We start from the raw sequence: 20,201 nt of genomic DNA on the forward strand, positions 1-20,201 counted from the left end.
GAGGTCTGTGCTTCTTTGTAGCTTCTGTTCCTGGGGTCCTTGATTGAGATACTCTGGTTTAGACTTGAGCCATCTGGCTACAAGTGATCTTCAGTGTGGAGAAAACTGAAGGCAGATTTTTCTGAAAAAGCAAAAAATGGGTCAACTGAGTATTCCCCTGGTGGATAAGCCACCAGACCCCACTCCTTAGTAATGTGGAAAGTGAGAGATGTAGCACAGTTCGTTGACAGCGTCTGTGTTAAGAGAACCCTGGGACGATTTACTGAATGCAAAATGCAGCATGCTGTGAGACACAAGAAATGCTGCTCTCAGGAGGACAAAGAATCTTGTGGGTTGTTAGCTGTTATTTTCACAAGAATAGTATTAAGAGTTCTCAGGAAAATGGGACCACCAGGTCAAGGGTTTGAGAATAAGTAAACTTATTTAATAGTGCTGATTCCAGAACACAGGTGAAACTTTCTCAGAGTTTCCTGGATGGAGAGCCAAAAATCCCTCTCAGACTGATGTGAGGTGGTATCTCAGTGTAGTTTTGATTTGTATTTCCCTGATGATGAGCGATGTTGAGCATCTTTTCATGTGTCTGTTGGCCATCTGTTGTCGTCTTTGGAAGTGTCTATCCAAAATCTATAAAGAACTTACCAAACTCAACACCCAGAAAACAATCCAGTGAAGAAATGGGCAGTTTCAACTTTAAACAAAGTGCCACATGAGAGCATTGAGTTTTAGCTTCAGGAGAAGCAAGTTTTGGTCACAGCCCTTCTACTGGGGGTTTTGGGGCCAAGTTTCCTCTGTTACAGGCTTTCACTCACTCTTGAAGGGACCTTCCCAATAAACAGAGTACCCGGATAGTCCAGGAGCACTTTCCATAACACAAGCTCATGGTGGACTACCTGACTCCTGGGACACCTCTGAAGGACTCTGTATGAGAAGAGGGCAGGGGGCACAAGGGGCCACAGATCATTTATAGTATGTCTAGTGTCAGAGTCCAGTTAAAGAAAGTTTAAGTGAGAAAAACAAGGTAATTGTGGGGTGTGAAAGCATTTGTGGAAAGCCAGTTACAACTTCAGAATTCTGGCACACGTAGGCAATGATGGCTAGGGAGGTTGATAGCCTGGGGTGGTATCCTGCCCTGGGACAGGCTTTGTGGAAACAGTCTCAGGAAAGTCATGTGGTTGAATTTGCTGGAAGCTTTGGAAAATTGCATAGTAAGTTACTTTATATAGAACGCCCTAGACCAGGATGAACCAGCAGATCTTTTTAAAATCCCTTTCTTCAAAACCAGGAGATACCACCTTACACACATTAGGATGGCTATTATAAAAATAAAAGAAACAAAAAACAAGACATAAAATAACAGGTATTGGTGAAGGTGTGGAGAAATTGGAACTCTTGTGCATTTTTGATGGGAATGTAAAATGATGCACCTGCTTTGAAAAACAGTATGGCGAGTCTTCAAAAAATTAAACACAGACTTAACCATATGACCCATCAATTCCACTTCTGGGTATATACCCAAAAGAAGCGAAAGAAGGGTCTCAAACAAATATTTGTACACCCATGTTTATAGCAAGAACAAAAGGACATAGCATAAACAAAAGGTGGGAGCAATCCAAATATCCATTGACAGATGAACAGATAAGCAAATTGTGGTATATACATTTAATGGAATGTTATTTAGCCTTTTTAGCCTCTTATGATGGTAATTCTACCACATGCTACAACATGGATGAACCTTGAGAACAGTATGCTAAGTAAAATAAGCCTGTTAAAAAAAAGATGAACACTATAATTTCACTCATATGCGGTACTTCGTCAAATTCACAGACACGGAAAGTAGGATGGTGGTTGCAGGGACTGCAAGAAGCAGGGAATGGAGAGTTAGTGTTTAATGAGTACAGTGTTTCTGTTTGAGAAGATGAAAAGGTTCTGGAGATCAGTGGTGGTAATAGTTGTACAACAATGTGAATGTACTTAATGTCATAGAGTTGTACACTTAAAAGTGTTTAAAATGATAAATTTTATGTTTATTTTACCATAATAAAAATCCTTTCCAGGTTTCATAGTCTCTTTCCTGAGGAGTATAGTCTAAAACTGTAGTCATACTGTTAAGACACTGGAAAGGTGAGTGAGTTGTGTTGTGAGCATGGAATCTGGGATTCAGGCATTCTGCCTGCTGTCCCAAGCCTTCTGTACATTGTTTCTGAAGCACGTGCATTCCCTGGCTATGGGATGTATGTGTTCTTTCTCGTTGCTTCTCCTGCCATCTCCAGGCACACTTAGGTGCATGTGCCTCCACATCCACAGAGAAGACAGACACACATTGTCTTCATCCCTGCAGTGGTCTGCGATTAGTTTCTGCTGCTTCTGTGAACCCTCCAGACCCTGACAGATGGGGTCAGTTTCCTCCCCCATGCATTTCCTTGGCGCTGGTCCTCAACCCCCTTCTGCCTCTGAAACCCATGGGATGATGGCCTGTTTACTTGTCTGTTCCCCTGGATCTCGGCTTATCAAGGCAGGGCACAGCTCCTGTCCACTTGGGAGGCATGTGATGGATACTCAGTAATGCTAACTGGCCATGTATAACTTGAGTGAAGAAGGTAAAACTGGACCTTATATTTTATGAAAAGACTTCAGAGCTTTCTTCAAGGTACTTAAAGCTGACGTCATTTACCTGTGGCCTCTACTAAGTAAATGAAGCCAGAGTTACTGCTACATCTGAACATCTACACCTATCTGATCTCTGTCTAGTCCTGAAGAGAGATCATTGTTGATAAGGAACATGGTGAGAATAGCTCTGAAGCCTGTACCTGGTTTAACTGATACTGTTTCCATAAGAAGAGAAGATAAAGGAGGCTACTAATAGAAAACCCATGGTGTCCCAGACTCATGTATCTATCAGCTTGCTGAGCCCCCCCTCTTCTTTCTGTCTTTTCCTCCCTCCTTTTCTGCTTTCCTCCTTCCCTCCCTTTCTCCATCTCTCCATATAGTCTCTTCACATGTGGCTACCTTGGGCTTCCTTACTCCATGGTCTCATGGGGAAGTCAGATCCCTTACATGGTGGGTAGCTTCCCTTAGACCAGATCTTCCAAGGATGATGGTGGGAGCTGTGTGGATATTTGTGGCCTGATCTCAGAAGTTTTGCAGTGCCACTTCTGCCACATTTTATTGGCTTACTCAGGGCCAACCCAGGTTCAGTGTGGGAGGGGAATGTATAAGGGCATAGATCCCCTGAGGCATGCACCTGATGTGGAACTGCTGGTATCAGGATTTTAACCCAGCTCATGCTCATTATGAAGATCATCTATTTTGCCCTGGTCCCTGTAGGGAAGGTAAGAGGGAAGATAGATTTACCTACAGATAAGACTTAAGTGTGCAATTTACTTTGTAATCTGATACTGTGTTATTATAACTGTGAATAATACCCAAAGACTTTAAGGCAAATAAAAATTTATTCTCATTTTCATACAATGTAAGTGAAATAACCCTTGGTCTTATTGGATTGCTGTTGAACAGAATATATTTTTTCCTCAAAAATATTTGTATAGTATAAAATGTTATTTATATTTTCAGTCCAATTAAGTCCGTAATGAGTACAGTCATTTAAAAAATTTTGGGGGTGCGTGAGTGGCTCAGTCAGTTAAGCATCTGACTCTTGATTTCAGCTCAGGTCATGATCTCACGGTTCATGCTAACTGTGCAGAACCTGCTTGGGATTCTTTTTCTCTCCCTCTCTCTCTGCTCCTCCCCTGCTTGCTCTTGCGCATGCTCTCTCTCTCTCTCTCTCAAAATAAATAAACTTTAAAAAAAATTGGGGAGAGGGTGCCTGGATGGCTCAGTCATTTGAGCATCTTACTCTTGATTTTGCCTCAGGCCATGATCTCACAGTTCATGAGATTGAGCCCCATATCTGCCTCCATGCTGACAGCACAAACCCTGCTTGGGATTCTCTCTCTCCCTTTCCCTCTGCCCCTGACCTGCTTGCACGTATGTGTGAGGTCTCAAAATAAATAAGTAAACATTAAAAAAAAACCTTTTTTAACCATGATGGACTAGAAAAGATCACTTTTCACATTAAATAGGTAATGGGGATTAAGGAGTACACTTGTTGTGATGAGCACTGGGTGATGTATGAAATCATGACCTGAGCCAAAATCAAGAGTTGGTCACTTAACTGACTGAGCCACCCAGGTGCCCCTAAAAGTGATGTTTTTATAAACTGTATACATACATATATATGTAGCCAAAAAGATTTCCAGGAATATCATATCTATTTCCATGCTCATATTTAAATGTAGAGGAAATATAAACATGTATTCCCAAAATTTGTTTTCCACAATTTTGGCTTCTCTCTGCTATAGTTGCATTCTACTAGTCATGACTGAGAGCTCATTATCATAGATTGTTCTGTTCACATAAACAGAGCACACTAGTACAGCTATAAATATCTGACATCTACCTGTCATGAAAGCAAGAATCAGTCACCTTGGCTTCTCTGCCCTCAGGGTGGGTTGGGGGCAGCCTCCATCTCTGTGAGGAAAAAAATGGGAGAGAAAGCTCTGCAGTTACAGCAAGGAGGAAGTGGATGCTCTTTCAGGGCAGAAACCATCCCTTGGGAGACTTTTTAAGTCTTCGTATTCACTAAGGATTCTGTACATGGTGATTCTAGTAAATACTTGATAGATGGACACAGTAAGAAAATAGAATACAAGTATTGCATTGAGCTTTCTGGGGGAGTATGATGAGGAAGAAGAATGTGTTAATATATACCAGATTCATTTTCCTCTTGAAACACAATGTCATTTCCTGAAGAAACTGAGAAACTACCATAGCAGTTATTGCATAATGGTCACCATTGTGTGGGCTAACCTAGAAGTTTATGTACTGCTTATAAACTGTTTCTTTTTTAAAAACATTAGAGTATAATTACATAGAATAAGCTGCACAAATCTTAAAGGTACAGTTTGATGAGTTTAGGGTTAGGGTTAGGGTTATTTGACAAATAAATATACGTGTGTATCTAACACCCTAGTAAAGAAATTGATTATTGCTGTAGCCCTAGAATGTTCCCTCATGTCTTTTTTATATTCTGTGCTCCCCACACCACAGCAGAGTACCCAATCTTCTGATACCTATCTGCATAGAATGAATTAGTTTTGCCTATTTTTGAACTTCATGTAAGTGGAATTATATAGTATGTACTTTCTTACGTCTATTTTTTTTTTTTTTGGCTCAGCATGGTTGAAGATTCATTATGCTATTATCAATAGTACATTTATTATATTGCTGAATAGTTTTCCATTGTTTGAATATACCATAATTTGCTCATTCATTCTCTTGTTGATGAACATTTTGGTTGTTTCCAAAGTTTTGCAGTTTGAATAAAGGTGCAATGACAAGTCTCATATAATTCTTTTTAAAACATAATGTTTTCATTTCTTTCGTATAAATACCTTGGAATAATAGTGCTGGATCATATAGTAGGTATATAAGTAAATTTAAGACATTACTAAACATTTTTCCCACTCTAATTGTACCATTTTACATTCTCATTAGCAATATATGAGGGTTTTAGGTGTTCCATATCCTCTTCAACATTTAGTGTTGTCATATATTTAAATTTTAACCTTTCTGGTAAGTGTACAGTGGTATCCTGTGATTTTCATTCTCTTTTTCTTGATACCTTATGGTAGTTTCATTTAATGAGTTTATTGTCCATTTGTATATGTTTTTTTTTTAATTTTTTTTTTCAACGTTTATTTATTTTTGGGACAGAGAGAGACACAGCATGAACGGGGGAGGGGCAGAGAGAGAGGGAGACACAGAATCGGAAACAGGCTCCAGTCTCTGAGCCATCAGCCCAGAGCCTGACGCGGGGCTCAAACTCATGGACCGTGAGATCGTGACCTGGCTGAAGTCGGACGCTTAACCGACTGCACCACCCAGGCGCCCCTGTATATGTTTTTTAATGAGGTGTCTTTTAAAGAGCTTTGCCTATGTTTTATTGGATTGTGCCTTTTTGTTATTGATTGTTAGTTTGTACGTATATTCTGGATACAAGTCCTTTGTCAGATAAAGGAATTGCAAATCTTTCTCTGTGGCTTGCCTTTTCATTTTCTTAAGGGTGCCTTTGGAAGGACAGAAAATTTTAGTTTTGATGAAGTTTAATTTTGTGTGTGTGTGTGTGTGTTCTGTTTTAATTTTAATTTCAGTAACTGAACCTACACTGTTATATTAGTTTCAGGTGTACAGTACAGTAATTCAACGATTTCATACATCACTTGGTACTCATCACAAGTGGATTCTTCAATCCCCATCAACTATTCACCCATCCCCCACCTGCCTCCTCTCCAATAAGCATCAGTATGTTCTCTATAATTAAGAGTCTATTTCTTGGGGCACCTGGATAGTTCAGTTGGTTATGCGTCCGACTTGATCTCATGGTTTGTGAGTTCAAGCCCTGGGTCGGTCTCTGTGCTGACAGCTCAGAGCCTGGAGCCTGCTTTGGATTCTGTGTCTCCCTCTTTCTCTGCCCCTACCCTGCTTGTGCTCTGCCTCTCTTAAAAACAAACATCAAAAAATTTTTTTTTAAAAGGAGTCTGTTTCTTGTTTTGTCTTTCTCTTTTTTTTCCACTTTGCTTGTTTGTTTTGTTTCTTTAATTCCACGTCTGAGTGAAATCGTATGGTATTTGTCTTTCTCTGACTGGCTTATTTCACTTAGCATTATACTCTTTTGCTCCATTCATGTTGTTGCAAATGGCAAGATTTCATTCCTTTTGATGGCTGAATAAGACTCCATTGTATATGTGTGTGTATATATATATATATATATATATATGACATCTTCTTTATCCATTCATCTATTGACTGACACATGGGCTTCTTCCATATATTGGCTATTGTAAATAGTGCTGCTATAAACATAGGGGTGCATATACCCCTTTGAATTAGTGTTTTTTGTATTCTTTGGGTAAATACCTGGTAGTGTGATTGCTGGATCATAGAGCAGTTCTGACTTTTTGAGGAACCTTCATACTGTTTTCTACAGTAGCTGCACTTGTTTGCATTGTTACCAATAGTGCACAAGTGTTCCTTTTTCTCCACATCCTCACCAAACCCTGTTGTTTCTTGTGTTGTTGATTTTAGCCATCCGATGGGTGTAAGGTAATATCTTATTATGGATTTGACTTGCATTTCCCTGATGGTAGGTAAATGATGATTAACATCTTTTCATGTGTCTGTTGGCAATCTGTATGTCTTTGGAGAAATGTCTGTTCATGTCTTCTGCCAATTTTTAAATTGGATTGTTTGCTTTCTGGGTGTTGAGTTTTATAAGTACTTTTTTAAAAAAGATTTTATTTCTGGGGCGCCTGGGTGGCTCAGTCGGTTAAGCGGCCAACTTCGGCTCAGGTCATGATCTTATGGTCCATGAGTTCGAGCCCCGCATCGGGCTCTGTGCTGACAGCTCAGAGCCTGGAGCCTGTTTCGGATTCTGTGTCTCCCTCTCTCTCTGACCTTCCCCCATTCATGCTCTGTCTCTCTCTGTCTCAAAAATGAATAAACGTTAAAAAAAAAAAAAAAGAAAAAGAAAAAAGATTTTATTTTTAAGTAATCTCTACACCCAATATGGGGCTCAAACCCAAAACCCCAAAATCGAGAGTCGCATGGTCTGACTGAGCCAGCCAGGTGCCCAGAGTTTTATAAGTTCTTTATATATTTTGGATAACCCTTTATCAGATATGTCATTTGCAAATATCTTTTCCCATTCCATAGATTGCCTTTTAGTTTTGTTGATTGGTTCCTTTGCTGTGTGGAAACTTTATTTTGATGTAGTTCCAATAGTTTATTTTTGCTTTTGCTTCCCTTTCCACAGAAGTCATGTCTAGAAAGAAGTTACGATGGCCCATGTCAAAGAGGATACTTCAATCCAAGGTTCTCTTCTCAGATTTTTATGTTCTCTACTAGGATTTTTATGGTTTCAGGTCTCACATTTAGATCTTTAATACATTTTGAATTTGTTTTTGTGTATGGTGTAAGAAAATGGTCTAGTTTCTTTTGCATGAAGTGTCCAGTTTTCCCATCATCATTTGTTGATAAGACTGTCTTTTTGTTAGATATTCCTTCATGCTTTAAGATTAATTGACCATAGGGGCACCTGGGTGGCTCAGGTAAGCCTCTGACTTTGGCTCAGGTCATGATCTCACAGTTTGTGAGTTCGAGCCCCGTGTTGGGCTCTGTGCTGACATCTCAGAGCCTGGAGCCTGCTTTGGATTCTGTGTCTACCTCTCTCTCTGCCCCACCCCTGTTTGCACTCTGTCTCTCTCTGTCTCTCAAAAATGAATAAACGTTAAAAAAATTTTTTTTAAGATTAAGTGACCATATATTTGTAGGTTTATTTCTGGGTTTTCTATTCTGTTCTCTTGACCTATGTGTCTATCTTACTTCCAGTACGACTAATTGACCATACATTTGTGGGTTCATTTCTGGGTTTTCTATAATATTCTCTTGATCTATATGTCTGTCTTACTGCCAGTACCATACTGTTTTGATTATATTACAGCTTTGTAATGTAACTTGAAATCTGGAATTGTGATACCTCTCAATTTGCTTTTCCTTTTCAAGATTGCTTTGGCTGTTTGGGGTCTTTTGTGGTTCCATACAAATTTTAGGATTGTTTCTTCCAGCTCTGTGAAAAATGCTAGTGATATTTTGATAGGGATTGCATGAAATGTGTAGATTGCTTTGGGTAGTATAGACATTTTAACAATATTTCTTCTAATCCATGAGCATGGAATGTCTTTCCATTTCTTTGTGTCGTCTTTAATTTCTTTCATCAGTATTTTATAGTTTTCACAATACAAGTCTGTAACCTCTTTCATTAGGTTTATGCCTAGGTATCTTCTGTTTTTGGTGCAGTTGTAAATGGGATTGTTCCTTAATTTCTCTTTCTGCTACTTCATTATTGCTATATAGAAATGCAACAGATTTCTGTATGTTGATTTTGTATTCCACAACTTTACTGAATTTGTGTGTCATTACTAACAATTTTTTGGTGGAGTCTTTCAGGTTTTCTATATAGAGTATCATGTCATCTTCAAATAGTGCAAGTTTCACTTCTTCCTTGATAATTTGGATCTCTTTATTTCCTTCTCTTATTGCTATGGCTAGGACTTCCAATACTATGTTAAATAATAGTGGTGAGAGTGGACATCCCCTCTTATTCTGACCGTAGAGGGAAAACTCTCAATTTTTCCCCATTAAGGATGATATTAGCTGTTGGTTTTTCATAGATGGCCTTTATTATGTTGAGGTGTGTTCCCTCTAAACCTACTTTGTTGAGAGTTTTTTTCATGAATGGATGTTATGCTTTGTCAAATGCTTTTCTTCATCTTCTGAAAGGATCATATGGTTCTTATCCTTTCTTTTATTAATGTGATGTATCACATTGATTGATTTTTTTTTGAAGGATTAACATTTAATGTGTTGGATTAACATTTAATCCAACAACATTTAATGTGTTGTTGGATTTGGTTTGCTAGAATTTTGTTGGGGATTTTTGCATCATGTGAACATCCAGGATGTGGGTCTCTTTTTCAGTGGTGCCTTTATTTGGTATTAGGGTAATGCTGGACTCATAGAATGAGTTTGGAAGTTTTCCTTCCTTTTTTTTTTTTTTTTTTTCTTGGAATAGTTTGAGAAGAATTGGTATTAACTTTTCTTTCAATGTTTGGTAGAATTTGCCTGTGAAGCTTTCTGGTCTAGGACTTTTGTTTGTTGAGAGTTTTTTGATTACTGATTCAGTTTCTTTGCTGGTTATCAGTCTGCTCAAATTTTCTGTTCCTGTTTTAGTTGGTAGTTTAATAATGTTTCTCACAGTTTATCCATTTCTTCCAGGCTGTCCAATATGTTGGCATATAGTTTTTTGTAACATTCTCTTATAATTGCTGGTATATATGTGGTGTATCTGTTCAAAAAGAATGTGTATTCTGCTGCTTTAGGATGAAATGCTCTGTATGTATCTGTTAAGGCCATCTGCTTTAGTATGTCATTTAAAGCCATTGTTTCCTTGTTGATCTTTTGCTTAGATGGTCTGTCCATTGCTGTAGGTGTGGTGTTAAAGCCCCCTACTATTATTATATTATCAATGAGTTTTTTTATGGTTGTGATTAATTGATTTATATATTTGGATTATCTAAGTTGAGGGCATAAATACTTATTGTTAAATCTTTTTTGATAGACCCTTTTATTTTGCAGTACCCTTCATCTCTCATTACATTCTTTGTTTTAAAATCTAGTTTGTCTGATATAAGTATGGCTGTTCCAGTTTTATTTTAATGTCTGTTAGCATGATTAATCATTCTCCATCCCCTCACTTTCAATCTGGAGGTTTCTTTGGGTCTAAAATATGTCTCTTGTAAGAAGCACATTGATGGAGCTTTTTTTTAAATCCATTCTGATGCCCATTATCTTTTTGTTGGAGCATTTAGTCCATTTACATTCAGAATAATTATTGATAAATATGAATATAGTATTACCTGTAAAGTCAATGTTCCTGTAGATTGTCTCTGTTTTTTTCTAGTGTTTGTTGTTTTTGGTTTCTCTTTCCCATTGGAAGGGTCTCCTTTAATATTTCTTGCAGAGCTAGTTTAGTATTCCTGAACTCCTTTTTTGTTTATCTTGGCAACTCTTTATCTCTCCTATTCTGAATGACAGCCTTGCTGGATAAAGGATTCCTGGGTGCATATTTTTCCCATTTAGCACATTGAATACCTCTTGGACTTGAATGCCTGTTTCCTTTCCCAGGTTAGGGAAGTTCTCAGCTATAATTTGTTCAAATAAACCTTCTGTTCCTTTTTCCTGCTCTTCTTCTTTTGGAACTCCTAAGATACTGATATTATTGCACTTTATTTTGTCATTGAGTTCCCTAAATCTACCTTCATGATCTGATAGTTTTCTTCTTTTTTCTTTTCAGCTTCATTATTTTCCATAATTTTCTATTTATTCATTCATTTTTTTTTCCTATGGTCCAAATGGTTGATTTTTATTTTTTATTTTTATTTTTTATTTTTATTTTTTATAAAATTTATTGACAAATTGGTTTCCATACAACACCCAGTGCTCATCCCAAAAGGTGCCCTCCTCAATACCCATCACCCACCCTCTCCTCCCTCCCACCCCCCATCAACCCTCAGTTTGTTCTCAGTTTTTAACAGTCTCTTATGCTTTGGCTCTCTCCCATTCTAACCTCTTTTTTTTTTTTTTCCTTTCCCTCCCCCATGGGTTTCTGTTAAGTTTCTCAGGATCCACATAAGAGTGAAACCATATGGTATCTGTCTTTCTCTGTATGGCTTATTTCACTTAGCATCACACTCTCCAGTTCCATCCACGTTGCTACAAAAGGCCATATTTCATTTTTTCTCATTGCCACGTAATATTCCATTGTGTATATAAACCACAATTTCTTTATCCATTCATCAGTTGATGGACATTTAGGCTCTTTCCATAATTTGGCTATTGTTGAGAGTGCTGCTATGAATATTGGAGTACAAGTGGCCCTATGCATCAGTACTCCTGTATCCCTTGGATAAATTCCTAGCAGTGCTATTGCTGGGTCATAGGGTAGGTCTATTTTTAATTTTCTGAGGAACCTTCACACTGCTTTCCAGAGCGGCTGCACCAATTTGCATTCCCACCAACAGTGCAAGAGGGTTCCCATTTCTCCACATCCTCTCCAGCATCTATAGTCTCCTGATTTGTTCATTTTGGCCACTCTGACTGGCGTGAGGTGATACCTGAGTGTGGTTTTGATTTGTATTTCCCTGATAAGGAGCGACGCTGAACATCTTTTCATGTGCCTGTTGGCCATCCGGATGTCTTCTTTAGAGAAGTGTCTATTCATGTTTTCTGCCCATTTCTTCACTGGGTTATTTGTTTTTCGGGTGTGGAGTTTGGTGAGCTCTTTATAGATTTTGGATACTAGCCCTTTGTCCGATATGTCATTTGCGAATATCTTTTCCCATTCCGTTGGTTGCCTTTTAGTTTTGTTGGTTGTTTCCTTTGCTGTGCAGAAGCTTTTTATCTTCATAAGGTCCCAGTAATCACTTTTGCTTTTAATTTTTTTTTCAACGTTTTTTATTTATTTTTGGGACAGAGAGAGACACAGCATGAATGGGGGAGGGGCAGAGAGAGAGGGAGACACAGAATCGGAAACAGGCTCCAGGCTCTGAGCCATCAGCCCAGAGCCCGACGCGGGGCTCGAACCCACGGACCACGGGATCGTGACCTGGCTGAAGTCGGATGCTTAACCGACTGTGCCACCCAGGCGCCCCCACTTTTGCTTTTAATTCCCTTGCCTTTGGGGATGTGTCGAGTAAGAGATTGCTACAGCTGAGGTCAGAGAGGTCTTTTCCTGCTTTCTCCTCTAAGGTTTTGATGGTTTCCTGTCTCACATTTAGGTCCTTTATCCATTTTGAGTTTATTTTTGTGAATGGTGTGAGAAAGTGGTCTAGTTTCAACCTTCTTCATGTTGCTGTCCAGTTCTCCCAGCACCATTTGTTAAAGAGGCTGTCTTTTTTCCATTGGATGTTCTTTCCTGCTTTGTCAAAGATGAGTTGGCCATACGTTTGTGGGTCTAGTTCTGGGGTTTCTATTCTATTCCATTGGTCTATGTGTCTGTTTTTGTGCCATCATTCATTCATTTTTTAATACTCATTTGCTTTTGAGAGAGAAAGAGAGAGAGCATGAGCAGAGAGGGGAAGAGAGAGGGAGACAGAAAATCCCAAGCAGGCTCCATCCACACTGTGCACTGAACCTGATGCAGGGCTCAAGCACAAACTGTGAGATTATGACCTGAGCTGAAATCAATAGTTGGATGCTTACCTGACTGAGCCACCCAGGTACCCCTTTAATTTTTATCTTCTATGTCATTTACTCTCTCCTCTGCTTCTTCAGTCCTTATTGTGACTGTATCCAGTTGCGTCTCAGTTATAACATTTTTAATTTCAGCCTAATTAGTTTTTCAGTCTTTGATCTGCAGGAAGGGTTTCTCTGGTTTCTACTACCCAGCTGGTATTCTTATGACTGTTGTTCTAAATTCTTGTTCAGACATCTTGCTTATATCAGTTTTGAGTAAATCCCTGGCTGTGACTTCTTCTTGGTATTTCTTTTGGGGAGAATTCTTCCATCTTGTCATTTTGGCTATGTTTCTGTCTTTTACATATTATGAAAGCTTGTTATGTTTCCTGCTCCTGAGAGTAATGCTATATTAAGAAGAGGTCATGCACTGTCCAGGGCCAGGTACTTCAGAAGTGTTTCTGGTGTATGCTGTGTGCACTTTGCTGTTGTGTTTTGGCTGCTCTTTCCCACAGGTCAGTCCTCTGGAGAGTTTCTCCTTGCTTGCAGTGGGGAGTGTTTGGACCTTTAATTAGGTGTGCTTTGTTTGTTTGTTAAAATAAACCTGAATAATAATAATAAGTCTGAATGAGAAAAAGAGAAAAGAAAAAAAAAAAGCAAACCACCCCATAAGCCTGATTTCAAAGAAACAGAAAAAACAAAAAGCCTGGGCCAAAAAAAGAGAAAAGGAAATGAAAAAAACAAACAACTATAAGCCTAATTCCAAAGCGGGGAGGAAAAAAAGCCTAGTCCTATTTCCACCTGATCTGACGCTGACATTTTGGAGCACTCTGTGATCAATAGAGTTGTGACTGCAGGTAGCCTGTGATGGTTGGTCCCCTGGGGGAGAGGCCCACTACACTGGGTCACAGTCACACCTGCCCTAGTAAAGATGTATCTGCAGGGCATGGGTGGGGGGGGGCAGTGTGGAGTGGCAGGGTAAGGGTTTGGGGTAAGTGGCTCCAGCCTCCACTGTGGGTGCTGTGTTGCTCACTGAAGTCTGTCCATGCTGGTTTGTAGTGAGAAAGTGGCATCACCCTGCTCTCTGGTCTCCGGAGTGGAGACCTGGCACCTCCTAACAGGAACCTCTCACAGATTGAAGAATTTCCCTCTTGTGTTCCTGGCTTCTGTCAGATTCCTGCTCTCACTCTGTCTGTGACAAGGCTGTTGGCATGCCTAGGGCCACCGTTCTCTTGTATTTTGTCTCTGGCCTGTGACTGGGATTCAGAAATCCAAATCTTAAAGGACCCTTGCAGGGTGTGGAACTGCTTCCCTCCCACAGAGGAGAGACTTGCCATGGTGCATCTGGTGCTGTTTTGTCCCAGCAAAGCAGTTGTATGGCTACACTCGTGCTTAGAGTTTATTGTGAAACAGTGAAAAGCAGCAACCAGGTTATCTACTCTCTGTGTGAGCTTCTGTCCCTTGCTGTTGAACAGTTACTCAATGGCAACCATCAGTCTTTTGTCCTTGGAGAGGCAGTATACCCTGTTCCAAATGTACTCCAGGAAGGGGAATGTTCTCTCCCAGTGCAGCCCAGGGATTCCCTACACCATGCTCTTTGCTCCAAGGCCTCTGCCCTCCTTCTCCCCAGGAACTCCACTGCACTCACCAGCTCAACTCTGTTGAATGGTGTAGACTTCTAAAAGCTCAGAATTTGAGCTCTGCTGCTTGTAAAAACTTGTGATCCATCCTCCTGATCCCCAGTCAGTGGTTTTGGGGAAGTGTTTTTCTTACACAAACCCAACACACTGCTATCTCTCCCCCTCTCTCTTTCTCTCTCTCTCATCTCTTTGCAAAAAGGCTCTCTTTCCTCTGTGGCGGCTTTTCTCTCCCCTAATTTATGTCTCTGCACCTTGTACCTACCACAGTCTCTCCCTCTAATTGTGCATATTGTTCTTTTCACCCTCAGATCGATTTCCTAGGTGTTCAGAATGATTTGTTGTTAATCTAGCTGTGTTTGAGGGACGAGGCAAGCCCAGGATCCCCCTCCTACTCCACCATCTTAACTCTCTCCTCAGCTGTCTTCTTTGTTATTATATAGTGTCCTTTCTTGTCTCTTGTTACACTTTTTGTTTTTAAGTCTATTTTGTCTGATAATAGTATTGCTTCACACTTTCTTTTGACATCCATTTGCATGACAGATGATTCTCCATTCCTTCACTTTTTTTTTTAAGTTTATTTATTTATTTTTTGAGAGAGACAGAGACAGCATAAGCAAGGGAGAGGCAGGGAGAGGCAGAGAGAGGCATATATATATATATGAAGAGGCATATATATATATATATATATATATATATATGTATATGTATATATATGACATATACCATATTAAGTTGATTGTCGTTTAAGTTTGAACCCATTCTTTACTCTTCTCTCCTCACATTTTAGCTATGTGTTATTGTATTTTATATACTTTTTTGTGTGTGAGTTCCTTGACTGATTTTTTATAGAAATAGTCATTTTTAATGCATTTGTGTTTCCTACCTCTATACTCACTTTTGGTCTCTCCTTTCCAAAGTGCCCCCTTTAATATTTCTTGTAGAGTTGGCTTAGTGGTCACAAGCTCCTTTAGTTTTTGTTCGTCTGGGAAACTCTACGTCTCTCCTTACTGTGAATGATAGCCTGGCTGGATAGAATATTCTTGGCTGTAGACTTTTCGTATTCAGTACTTTGAATGTATCATGCTGCTCTCTTCTGCTTTGCAAAGTTTCTGCTGAAAATCCCCTGCTAGCCTTATGTGTTTTCCCATGTAAGTTATTATCTTTTTTTTACTTTACACTTTAAAATTTTATATTTTTCAGTATGGTTTGTCAACTTAAACCAGTATTTCTTGGTGTGGTTCTGCTTTTGTTGATTTTGTTGGGGTTTCTCTCTGCCTCCTGGATCTGGATATCTGTTTCTTCTCCCCAGATTTTTTCTTCAATTACATTTTCTTCCTCCCTTTTCTCTTCTTCTGGGATTCACATAATATGAATGTTGTTACATTTGATGGAGTCACTGATTTCCCTAAGTCTGTTCTCATCATGCATAATTCCTTTATCTCTCTTTTCTTAAATTTAATGACTTTCCATTACTCTATCTTCTAGGTCATTAATTTGTTCCTCTGCTTCTTCCCGCGTGCTGATCATTCCATCAAGCTTGTTTCTCATTTTATTTATTGAACCCTTTGTCTCTACTATTCCTTATTTCTGTGTTAAGGGTCTCACTCATGTCTCCCATTCCTTTCTCAAGTCCAATGAGTATCCTTGTGGTCATTATTTTATATTCTCTATCAGGCATATTACTTGTATCTGTTTTGCTTAGATCACTGGCCATGACCTTGTCCTGCTCTTTCATTTGGAATAAATTTCTCTGTCTTCTCATTTTGTCTAAGTCTGTGCCTCTTTCTCTGTGTTAGGAACACCAGCTGTGTCTCCTGTTCTTAAGGGTATTGGCCTTATGAAGAATAGGTCACGTAGTGCACTGCAGTATAGTATCCTTCAGTGCCCAGGGACTGGGACTTCCAGGTGTATCTCCACTGTGTGCTGCATGTGCTCTTCTCTTTTCTCCGGGCTGCTTTATCCCTCAGGCCAGTTGTCTGCAAAGGCTCACTTTGTCTGTTGTGGGCAGTTTTGGATTCCTAGCCTGAATGTGACATATTTTACTAGGTGTACTCTGGTCTCTTTGTGAAATGAGACCTGTCACCACCACCACCTGAATCCAGGCTCTGCAAAACCCTTGGGGAAGTGCAGTGTGAGCAGGTCTTCTAGGGGTGGGGCCTACTGCATGTGGACAGAGGCAAGGATGAATTGGAGGAGTAGTTCCACCCGAGTGTGTGTGGGATGGGGTAGGGTTTGGTATAATTAAGTAGTGCCACCTGCAGGTGGTCCTGTGGTTTTGAGAGATAGGGGAAGGTAATGGTACTATCCAGTTCCTTTGTTCTTGGAGGGGTTTTCTGTGAACACTGTCTCTCTAGAATGCACTCTGAAATGAATGAATAGCCTTCCCATTGTGTATCCCTGGCGCTCTTCAGATTGCTGTTTCCACATTGTATGTCTGTGAGTTGTTGCCTGCCTCTGTTCCAAGAGCAGCATGATACCCTCCAGTCTCTATCCCATCCTAGCCCACTGACCTTTAAAAGTCCAGGCTTTAAGTCTGGCTCATTGCCAGAACTCATGAAATTCAACCCCTCTCACCTTCTAAGGCAATTGCTATAGGGATTTGTTTTCCCTGCATATTCTCCTGTGTGCTAGTCTGTCTTTCATCCATCTCTGCAGCCACAGCTCCCTTCCCATCACAATGGCCACAACCTATTTCCCTTCTGAACCACAGCTCTGCACTAATTACCCTCTTTGATGTGACCTCTCCTCTACTGTTAGCTGTGCAGTTGTTCTGCCAGTCTTTAGGTCAATTTATGGGGGGTATTTAGAATGATGTGATAGTTATTTAGTTGTATTCATGGGACAAGGGGAACTTATGGTCCTCCTACTCTGCCACCATCTTCCAACCTCTGTAACTTCTTTTGTTCTATATGATTGGTGCTTTTTTATTTGATTTCTGCCTAAGAAATCTTCGTTTCTCCTCAGGTCATGATGCCTTTGTCCTGTGTTTTCCTCTAGTAGTTTGTAGATTTAGCTTTTACCTTTAGGTCTGTAAGCTATTGAGTTAACTTTGGGTATAGCTGAGGCATGAATCAAGGTTCAATATTTTCCCTACTGATATCTAGTTGATGCAGCACCATTTATTAAAGTGACTTCCTCATTGAATTATACTGCCACTTCAGCCCATGATTTGACTGTACATGTATGGTTCTATTTCTGAACTGTGTTGTGTTTCATTGTATATGTCTATCCTTATGCCAGTGCCACACTGTCTTGATTATGTAGTTTTATAGTAAAATTTACAATCAGATAGTATAAGCCCTACAACTTTGTTCCTCTTTTTCAAGACTGCCAAACTATTTCTATAGGAAAGTAAGTTCCACATATTTAATAATTGATGTACAAAAGAACTTCAAATGCTAAATCGATTTATAAGTTGGTGAATACCAGTGCTCAAATTGATTCTAATTAATACCCCCATCTAGCTACGTTGGTGTTTGGAAATAAAATTTCTTATTAGTCCTTTTTAAAGAACTCTGAAAACTGTAGCATCATTTTGCACATTTTTTTTAAGTTGAAGCATTAATTAATTAGTAAAGGACATAGTGATGCACTCTATTTTTGCTGTTTGCAGCAACTTCTATTGTTGCTCTAGGAGCATGCATGAAAGGAAGCCATTTTTCCATGGTATAATCCAAAAGGTAAATAAACTAGATGACTATTTTTGTGCTAGAAAGTCATATTTAAGGATATTTCTGATGCACTTACATAACTTAATGGAAGATTTCAAAAGCTACAAGTCCATGGTTGGACAGCATCACTGCCAATTGATGTTATCATCCTGACAAATCTTTTTTGTATTCGCACAACATTTCTTTGTTTTATAGTTCTGCTGTTATAAACAGTCATTCAACTCTCAGCACCCAGGGGTTCCAATGTGAGACAAATACCCCTACAACTTAACTATTAGGATCACTGCAGCCCATACGTAGGAGTGGAGGAGAGGACATGTGAGCGTAGCCAAACAAACAAAAAATCCTCAGTGTTCTACAATTCTGTGGCTCTCTGTTCTTGCTAATCCCAGAGGACTTGAAGTGTCTTGGGAAGCAGCTGGGAAACGGAGTGTGGGCATAAGCTTGAATGAGTGCCTCCTGATGTAAGGTGAGTGGCTTTAAAATCTTTAGGTACAGTGATGTTTGAAGATGAAACTGTGAAGAAACCAACTGGTTTTAGAATAAGAGAAAAATTTCTATTTATGACAGAGGCTGAGAGCTGTTATGGAATGCAGGCATCCGGGAGCTCATGGCTATAAAAAGAGGAAGGAACCTGACGCAGCCAGCTCAGCGAGGAGGCTGTGCACAGGTGGATGGGCAAGCCATCCTATCCATGCTTAGGCAGAGCACTTGTTTGAGGGACACTACTCATTTGAAGCCCTTGGGGACCACCTGCAGGAGCTTCACTTTGGTTTCTAGTAAAGGGTGTGGGACAGGTATACAGACAGAAAGTCTGACTTATTAAATGTCCATGGAAGCAGAGAAGTTTTGCCTGATATTGCCCTAAAATGTGAGGGTTATCTAAAAAGCTTTTGGATTTCAGCAAATGCAAGCTCCTCCTGGTGCATATAAGTGGAAGAGTCTGAGACACTTGGAGCTGATTTGTATCCTTTGACAAAAGGGAGACCAAAAGCCTATTTCCCCATCCCTGGGTATCTTGTATCCCAGGTTTTTCCCCATTTTAGTTAACACTTTTTTTCCTAAACCTCCAAATGCATGTCCTATATGGTGGTAAATGGTGTTGGGTAATGTAGCAGTGAAAGAGGAGAACCCATGGGTCTCATTGCATTGGCTCCTGGCATCCTTGGACCAGTTTCTGCCCCAGGAGGGTCACCCATATTCCAGATACTGCTGCGGCAGCAATCCCTGACTCCATAAGCACTGATGACCAAACTATATTCATTGCAATAAAAGGAGTTGACCATTCTCTGCCGCCAACATTCTGTTTTCCCACAATTGTGACTGATTCCTCAATTTTAAAGTCCCTCAAATCTTGTTATATCTAATACAGAACTTTTTAAAAAGTTGAGTAGATTATTGTGCGCATCTGCCATACAAATGAGCTTCAAGATATTGTAGGATGATGTACATTTACAATTATTTAAATTAGAATATTTATTTATACACAAAAGAGAAGTGGAGTGATTATACTAATATGAAACAAAGTAGATTTTTAACACAAAATTGTTATTAGAAACAAAGGACAGGGGCGCCTGGGTGGCTCAGTCGGTTGAGCATCCGACTTCGGCTCAGGTCGCGATCTCGCGGTCTCTGTGTTCGAGCCCCCCGCGTCGGGCTCTGGGCTGATGGCTCAGAGCCTGGAGCCTGCTTCCGCTTCTGTGTCTCCCTCTCTCTCTGCCCCTCCCCCGTTCATGCTGTGTCTCTCTGTGTCTCAAAAATAAATAAACGTTAAAAAAAATTTATAAAAAAAAAAAGAAACAAAGGACATTTTATAACAATGAAATGGTCCATCTATGAGGATGATGTAGCAATTCTAAATCAGTATGTACCTGACAGCAGTCTCAAAATACATTAAAATTGACATAGAAAAGAAATAGAAAATTCAGTAATAATAGTTGGAGACTTTAGTATGCTACTTTCAAAAATTTATTTAATAAAGTTTTTATAGAAAACTAGACAGAAGATCAACAATAGAAGACTTGAATGATACTATAAACCA

The 20,201-nt window shown here is 39.6% G+C and overlaps 1 protein-coding gene across 1 annotated transcript in view; it reads left to right on the forward strand.

The window, feature by feature from the left end:
- Positions 1-20,201, forward strand: part of NIPA1 (NIPA magnesium transporter 1) — a 93,949-nt gene that overhangs the window by 897 nt on the left and 72,851 nt on the right. The window lies entirely within an intron of this gene.

This window comes from Prionailurus viverrinus, chromosome B3 (assembly GCF_022837055.1).
Source record: "Prionailurus viverrinus isolate Anna chromosome B3, UM_Priviv_1.0, whole genome shotgun sequence".
Classification (NCBI taxonomy): Eukaryota; Metazoa; Chordata; class Mammalia; order Carnivora; family Felidae; genus Prionailurus; species Prionailurus viverrinus.